Source organism: Phyllobates terribilis, unplaced genomic scaffold (genome assembly GCF_046119375.1).
Source record: "Phyllobates terribilis strain yellow unplaced genomic scaffold, ASM4611937v1 Scaffold_11__3_contigs__length_659146591, whole genome shotgun sequence".
Classification (NCBI taxonomy): domain Eukaryota; kingdom Metazoa; phylum Chordata; class Amphibia; order Anura; family Dendrobatidae; genus Phyllobates; species Phyllobates terribilis.
Window position 1 is genome coordinate 204,731,360 of NW_027362771.1, and position 7,897 is coordinate 204,739,256.

General features: G+C 32.9%; 5 non-coding genes across 5 annotated transcripts; all 5 read right to left on the minus strand.

Moving 5' to 3' along the window:
* Positions 1–762: 762 nt before the first annotated feature.
* On the minus strand, positions 763–845 carry TRNAL-UAA (transfer RNA leucine (anticodon UAA)). Its single transcript has one exon. It is a non-coding gene; the product is annotated as a tRNA-Leu (tRNA).
* A 1,633-nt stretch (positions 846–2,478) lies between these two features.
* Positions 2,479–2,561, minus strand: TRNAL-UAA (transfer RNA leucine (anticodon UAA)). Its single transcript has one exon. It is a non-coding gene; the product is annotated as a tRNA-Leu (tRNA).
* A 3,360-nt stretch (positions 2,562–5,921) lies between these two features.
* Positions 5,922–6,004, minus strand: TRNAL-UAA (transfer RNA leucine (anticodon UAA)). Its single transcript has one exon. It is a non-coding gene; the product is annotated as a tRNA-Leu (tRNA).
* Positions 6,005–6,766: 762 nt separating this feature from the next.
* On the minus strand, positions 6,767–6,849 carry TRNAL-UAA (transfer RNA leucine (anticodon UAA)). The gene has a single exon. It is a non-coding gene; the product is annotated as a tRNA-Leu (tRNA).
* A 735-nt stretch (positions 6,850–7,584) lies between these two features.
* On the minus strand, positions 7,585–7,667 carry TRNAL-UAA (transfer RNA leucine (anticodon UAA)). Its single transcript has one exon. It is a non-coding gene; the product is annotated as a tRNA-Leu (tRNA).
* Between the last annotated feature and the right edge of the window lie 230 nt (positions 7,668–7,897).

Sequence of the window (7,897 nt, forward strand, 5' to 3'; positions counted from 1 at the left end):
AAGTTTGATATTTCATACACAGCTGATGGTTTTTAAACAAATGGTATCTTATGAGTTTTGCACTAATAGATTTCTTTATTTTATAAGCCACTTATCGAGATCATTAGAGAGGCTTCTACTGTAAATCCTACTGTTGACTGTAAATTTCACACAGCAACATTAAGTTTCCTCTGTATGTAGAATTTCATTTTTAGCTATATGTTTAGATGACCAAGAGTGAATATTGGAAAAAAATGCCACCTTGATTTGTCAACAACACTAAGCGCAACATTTGAGTTTCTTTAGACAGTTAAAGCTCTCAAAATAAGACCATAGTTGACAAACTCATCACTTATCCGTACGCCAGTTATTCACAGGCAGATTTTACTTTTCATGACATCCTACATACACTGGGCATTTTCTTTCTGGATCCCACACTTCTAGTAGATAATGTTTTATGCAAATGGCTTGCATTATATTTCTGAATTTCTCATATTATTTTGACATCATATGTTTCTTTTGGGACTGTAGTTTGAATATCTACCCTAATAAACAACTTTCTCTTTATCCCTAAACTTTCCTTTTGGATTAAGCTTGGAACTTACTGTAATGTTATGATCTGATGTAAAAGAGATTATTTTCATAATCAAAATGATATCTATAAAAAGCGATAGTCATAAGTATTGTAGTTTATGGCTGAGCTATTTGGCAACCAAAAATTTCCTGTTGATCAAGCATTAACCAGTGCAGAAAAACCTTAGAGACTTTCAAGTGTAAACATCCTACCAGGAGTGGGGTTTGAACCCACGCGGATACATATCAATTGGATCTTAAATCCAACGCCTTAACCACTCAGCCATCCTGGTGAACACAGTGATAGATTGAGATTTCATACACAGCTGATGGTTATTAAACAAGTGTCATCTTATGAATTTTACACTAACAGATTTCTTTATTTTATAAGCCATTTATCAAGAGCATTAGAGAGTCTTCAAATGAAAACCCTACTGTTGACTGTAAATTTCACCCAGCAACATTAAGTTTCCTCTGTATGTAGAATTTCATTTTTGGCTATATGTTAAGAGTTGTGACCAAGAGTGAATATTGGAATAAAATTACACCTTGATTTGTCAACAACATTAAGCGCAAATCTTGAGTTTCTTTAGACAGTTTAACCTCTCAAAATAGGTTCACAGTTGTCAAATTCATCACTTATCCATACGCAAGATTTTCACAGGCAGATTTTATTTTTTCATGACATCCCACATACACTGGACATTTTCTTTCTGGAAACCACACTTCTAGTAGATAATGTTTTATGCAAATGGCTTGCATTATATTTCTGAATTTCTCATATTATTTTGAGATCATATGTTTTTTTTGGGACTGTAGTTTGAATATCTACCCTAATAAACAACTTTCTCTTTATCCCTAAACTTTCCTTTTGGATTAAGCTTGGAACTTACTGTAATGTTATGATCTGATGTAAAAGAGATTATTTTCATAATCAAAATGATATCTACAAAAAGCGATAGTCATAAGTATTGTAGTTTATGGCTGTGCTATTGGGCAACCAAAATTTTACTGTTGATCAAGCATTAATCCAAGCAGAAAAACCTTGTAGAATTTCAATTGTGAAACTCCAACAAGGAGTGGGGTTCGAACCCACGCGGATACATATCCTTCGGATCTTAAGTCCAGCACCTTAACCACTCGGCCATTCTGGTGAATGAAATAAAAGATTTCATACACAGCTGATGGTTATTAAACAAGTGCAATCTTATGAATTTTACACTAACAGATTTCTTTATTTTATAATCCATTTATCAAGAGCATTAGAGAGTCTTCAACTGTAAACCCTACTGTTGACTGTAAATTTCACCCAGCAACATTAAGTTTCTTCTGTATGCAGAATTTCATTTTTGGCTATATGTTAAGAGTTGTGACCAAGAGTGAATATTGGAATAAAATTTCACCTTGATTTGTCAACAACATTAAGCGCAAAATTTGAGTTTCTTTAGACAGTATAACCTCTCAAAATAGGTTCACAGTTGACAAATTCATCACTTATCCATACGCCAGATTTTCACAGGCAGATATTACTTTTTCATGACATCCCACATACACTGGCCATTTTCTTTCTGGATACCACGCTTCTAGTAGATAATGTTTGATGCAAATGGCTTGCATTATATTTCTGAATTTCTCATATTATTTTGACATCATATGTTTCTTTTGGGACTGTAGTTTGAATATCTACCCTAATAAACAACTTTCTCTTTATCCCTAAACTTTCCTTTTGGATTAAGCTTGGAACTTACTGTAATGTTATGATCTGATGTAAAAGAGATTATTTTCATAATCAAAATGATATCCACTAAAAGCGACAGTCATAAGTATTGTAGTTTATGGCTTTGCTATTGGGCAACAAAAATTTTACTGTTGATCAAGCATTAATCCATGCAGAAAAACATTGTAGAATATCAATTGTAAAACTCCTACCAGGAGTGGGGTTCGAACCCACACAGATACATATCCATTGGATCTTAAGTCCAACGCCTTAACCACTCGGCCATCCTGGTGAACACAGTAACAGATTGAGATTTCATACACAGCTGATGGTTATTAAACAAGTGACATCTTATGAATTTTACACTAACAGATTTCTTTATTTTATAAGCCATTTATCAAAAGCATTAGAGAGTCTTCAACTGTAAACCCTGCTGTTGACTGTAAATTTCACACAGCAACATTAAGTTTCTTCTGTATGTAGAATTTCATTTTTGGCTATATGTTAAGAGTTGTGACCAAGAGTGAATATTGGAATAAAATTACACCATGATTTGTCAACAACATTAAGCGCAAATCTTGAGTTTCTTTAGACAGTTTAACCTCTCAAAATATGTTCACAGTTGTCAAATTCATCACTTATCCATTCGCAAGATTTTCACAGGCAGATTTTATTTTTTCATGACATCCCACATACACTGGACATTTTCTTTCTGGAAACCACACTTCTAGTAGATAATGTTTTATGCAAATGGCTTGCATTATATTTCTGAATTTCTCATATTATTTTGAGATCATATGTTTTTTTTGGGACTGTAGTTTGAATATCTACCCTAATAAACAACTTTCTCTTTATCCCTAAACTTTCCTTTTGGATTAAGCTTGGAACTTACTGTAATGTTATGATCTGATGTAAAAGAGATTATTTTCATAATCAAAATGATATCTACAAAAAGCGATAGTCATAAGTATTGTAGTTTATGGCTGTGCTATTGGGCAACCAAAATTTTACTGTTGATCAAACATTAATCCATGCAGAAAAACCTTGTAGAATTTCAATTGTAAAACTCCAACCAGGAGATGGGTTCGAACCCATGCGGATACATATCCATTGGAACTTAAGACCAATGCCTTAACCACTAGGCCATCCAGGTGAATGAAATAAAAAATTGAGATTTCATACACAGCTGATGGTTGTTAAACAAGTGCCATCTTATGAATTTTACACTAACAAATTTCTTTATTTTATAAGCCATTTATCAAAAGCATTAGATAGTCTTCAACTGTAAACCCTACTGTTGACTGTAAATTTCACCCAGCAACATTAAGTTTCTTCTGAGTGTAGAATTTCATTTTTGGCTATATGTTAAGAGTTGTGACCAAGAGTGAATATTGGAATAAAATTACACCTTGATTTGTCAACAACATTAAGCGCAAAATTTGAGTTTCTTTAGACAGTTTAACCTCTCAAAATAGGTTCACAGTTGACAAATTCATCACTTATCCATACGCAAGATTTTCACAGGCAGATTTTACTTTTTCATGACATCCCACATACACTGGCCATTTTCTTTCTGGATACCACACTTCTAGTAGATAATGTTTTATGCAAATGGCTTGCATTATATTTCTGAATTTCTCATATTATTTTGACATCATATGTTTCTTTTGGGACTGTAGTTTGAATATCTACCCTAATAAACAACTTTCTCTTTATCCCTAAACTTTCCTTTTGGATTAAGCTTGCAACTTAGTGTAATGTTATGATCTGATGTAAAAGAGATTATTTTCATAATCAAAATGATATCTACAAAAAGCGATAGTCATAAGTATTGTAGTTTATGGCTTTGCTATTGGGCAACCAAAAATTTTCTGTTGATCAAGCATTAATCCATGCAGAAAAACATTGTAGAATTTCAAGTGTAAAACTCATGCCAGTAATGCGGTTCGAACCCTCGCGGATACATATCCATTGGATCGTAAATCCAAAGCCTTAACCACTCGGCCATCCTTGTGAACACAGTATCAGTTTGAGATTTCATACACAACTGATGGTTATTAAACATGTGACATCTTATGAATTTTACACTAACAGATTTCTTTATTTTATAAGCCATTTATCCAAAGCATTAGAGAGTCTTCAACTGTAAACCGTACTGTTGACTGTAAATTTCATCCAGCAGCATTAAGTTTCTTCTGTATGTAGAATTTCATTTTTGGCTATATGTTAAGAGTTGTGACCAAGAGTGAATATTGGAATAAAATTACTCCTTGATTTGTCAACAACATTAAGCGCAAAATTTGAGTTTCTTTAGACAGTATAACCTCTCAAAATAGGTTCACAGTTGACAAATTCATCATTTATCCATACGCCAGATTTTCACAAGCAGATTTTACTTTTTCATGGCATCCTACATACACTGGCCATTTTCTTTCTGGAAACCACACTTCTAGTAGATAATGTTTTATGCAAATGGCTTGCATGATATTTCTGAATTTCTCATATTATTTTGACATCATATGTTTCTTTTGGGACTGTAATTTGAATATCTACCCTAATAAACAACTATCTCTTTATCCCTAAACTTTCCTTTTGGATTAAGCTTGGAACTTACTGTAATGTTATGATCTTATGTAAAAGAGATTATTTTTATAATCAAAATGATATCTACAAAAAGATATAGTCAAAAGTATTGTAGTTTATGGCTGTGCTTTTGGGCAACCACAATTTTACTGTTTATCAAGCATTAATCCATGCAGAAAAACATTGTAGAATTTCGAGAGTAAAACTCCTACCAGGAGTGGGTTTCAAACCCACGTGGATATTTATGCATTGGATCTTAAATCCAATGCCTTAACCTCTCAGCCATCCTGGTGAACACAATAGTAGTTTGAGATTTCATACACAGCTGATGGTTATTAAACAATTGCCATCTTATGAATTTTGCACTGACAGAATTCTTCATTTTATAAGCCATTTATCCAAAGTATTAGAGAGTCTTCAACTGTAAACCCTACTGTTGACTTTAAATTTCACCCAGCAACATTAAGTTTCTTCTGTATGTAGAATTTCATTTTTGTCTATATGTTAAGAGTTGTGACCAAGAGTGAATATTGGAATAAAATTACACCTTGACTTGTCAACAACATTAAGCGCAAAATTTGAGTTTATTTAAACAGTTTAACCTCTCAAAATAGGTACACAGTAGACAAATGCATCACTTATCCATACGCCAGATATTCACAGGCAGATTTTACTTTTTCATGACATCCCACATACACTGGCCATTTTCTTTCTGGATACACACTTCTAGTAGATAATGTTTTATGCAAATGGCTTGCATTATATTTCTGAATTTCTCATATTATTTTGACATCATATGTTTCTTTTGGGGCTGTAGTTTGAATATCTACCCTAATAAACAACTTTCTCTTTATCCCTAAACTTTCCTTTTGGATTAATCTTGGAAATTACTGTAATGTTATGATCTGATGTAAAAGAGATTATTTTCATAATCAAAATGATATCCACTAAAAGCGATAGTAATAAGTATTGTAGTTTATGGCTTTGCTATTAGGCAACCAAAATTTTACTGTTGATCAAGCATTAATCCATGCAGAAAAACATTGTAGAATTTCAATTGTAAAACTCCTACCAGGAGTGGGGTTCGAACCCACGCAGATACATATCCGTTGAATCTTAAGTCCAACACCTTAACCACTCGGCTATCCTGGTGAACACAGTAACAAATTGAGATTTTATACACAGCTGATGGTTATTAAACAAGTGCAATCTTATGAATTTTACACTAATAGATTTCTTTATTTTATAATCCATTTATCAAGAGCATTAGAGAGTCTTCAACTGTAACCCCTACTGTTGACTGTAAATTTCACCCAGCAACATTATGTTTCTTCTGTATGTAGAATTTCATTTTTGCTATATGTTAAGAGTTGTGACCAAGAGTGAATATTGGAATAAAATTACACCTTGATTTGTCAACAACATTAAGCGCAAATCTTGAGTTTCTTTAGACAATATGTTCACAGTTGTCAAATTCATCACTTATCCATACGCAAGATTTTCACAGGCAGATTTTACTTTTTCATGGCATCCTACATACACTGGCCATTTTCTTTCTGGAAACCACACTTCTAGTAGATAATGTTTTATGCAAATGGCTTGCATGATATTTCTGAATTTCTCATATTATTTTGAGATCATATGTTTCTTTTGGGACTGTAGTTTGAATATCTACCCTAATAAACATCTTTCTCTTTATCCCCAAACTTTCCTTTTGGATTAAGCTTGGAACTTACTGTAATGTTATGATCTGATGTAAAAGAGATTATTTTCATAATCAAAATGATATCTACAAAAAGATGTAGTCTAAAGTACTGTAGTTTATGGCTGTGCTATTGGGCAACCACAATTTTACTGTTTATCAAGCATTAATCCATGCAGAAAAACTTAGTAGAATTTCAAGTGTAAAACTGCTACCAGGAGTGGGTTTCAAACCCACGTGGATATTTATCCATTGGATCTTAAATCCAATGCCTTAACCTCTCAGCCATCCTGGTGAGCACAATAGAAGTTTGAGATTTTATACACAGCTGATGGTTATTAAACAAGTACCATCTTATGAATTTTACACTATTAGATTTCTTTATTTTATAAGCCATTTATCAAAAGCATTAAAGAGTCTTCAACTGTAAACCCTACTGTTGACTTTAAATTTCACCCAGCAACATTAAGTTTCTTCTGTATGCAGAATTTCATTTTTGGCTATATGTTAAGAGTTGTGAGCAAGAGTCAATATTGGAATAAAATTACACCTTGATTTGTCAACAACATTAAGCGCAAAACTTGAGTTTCTTTAGACAGTTTAACCTCTCAAAATAGGTTCACAGTTGTCAAATTCATCACTTATCCATACGCAAGATTTTCACAGGCAGATTTTACTTTTTCATGACATCCCACATACACTGGACATTTTCTTTCTGGAAACCACACTTCTAGTAGATAATGTTTTATGCAAATGGCTTGCATTATATTTCTGAATTTCTCATATTATTTTGACATCATGTGTTTCTTTTGGGACTGTAGTTTGAATCTTTTGGATTAAGCTTGGAACTTACTGTAATGTTATGATCTTATGTAAAAGATATTATTTTCAGAATCAAAATGATATCTACAAAAATATATAGTCATATGTATTGTAGTTTATGGCTGTGCTATTGGCAACCAAAATTTTACTGTTGATCAAGCATTAATCCATGCCGAAAAACCTTGTTGAATTTCTAGTGTAAAACTCCTACCAGGAGTGGTGCTCGAACCGACACGGATACATATCCATTGGATCTTAAGTCCAACGCCTTAACCACTCAGCCATCCTGGTGATAGCAGTACCAAATTGAGATTTCATACACAGCTGATGGTTATTAAACAAGTGACATCTTATGAATTTTACACTAACTGATTTCTTTATTTTATAAGCCATTTATCGAAAGCATTAGAGAGTCTTCAACTGTAAACCCTACTGTTGACTGTAAATTTCACCCAGCAACATTAAGTTTCTTCTGTATGTAGAATTTCATTTTTGGCTATATGTTAAGAGTTGTGACCAAG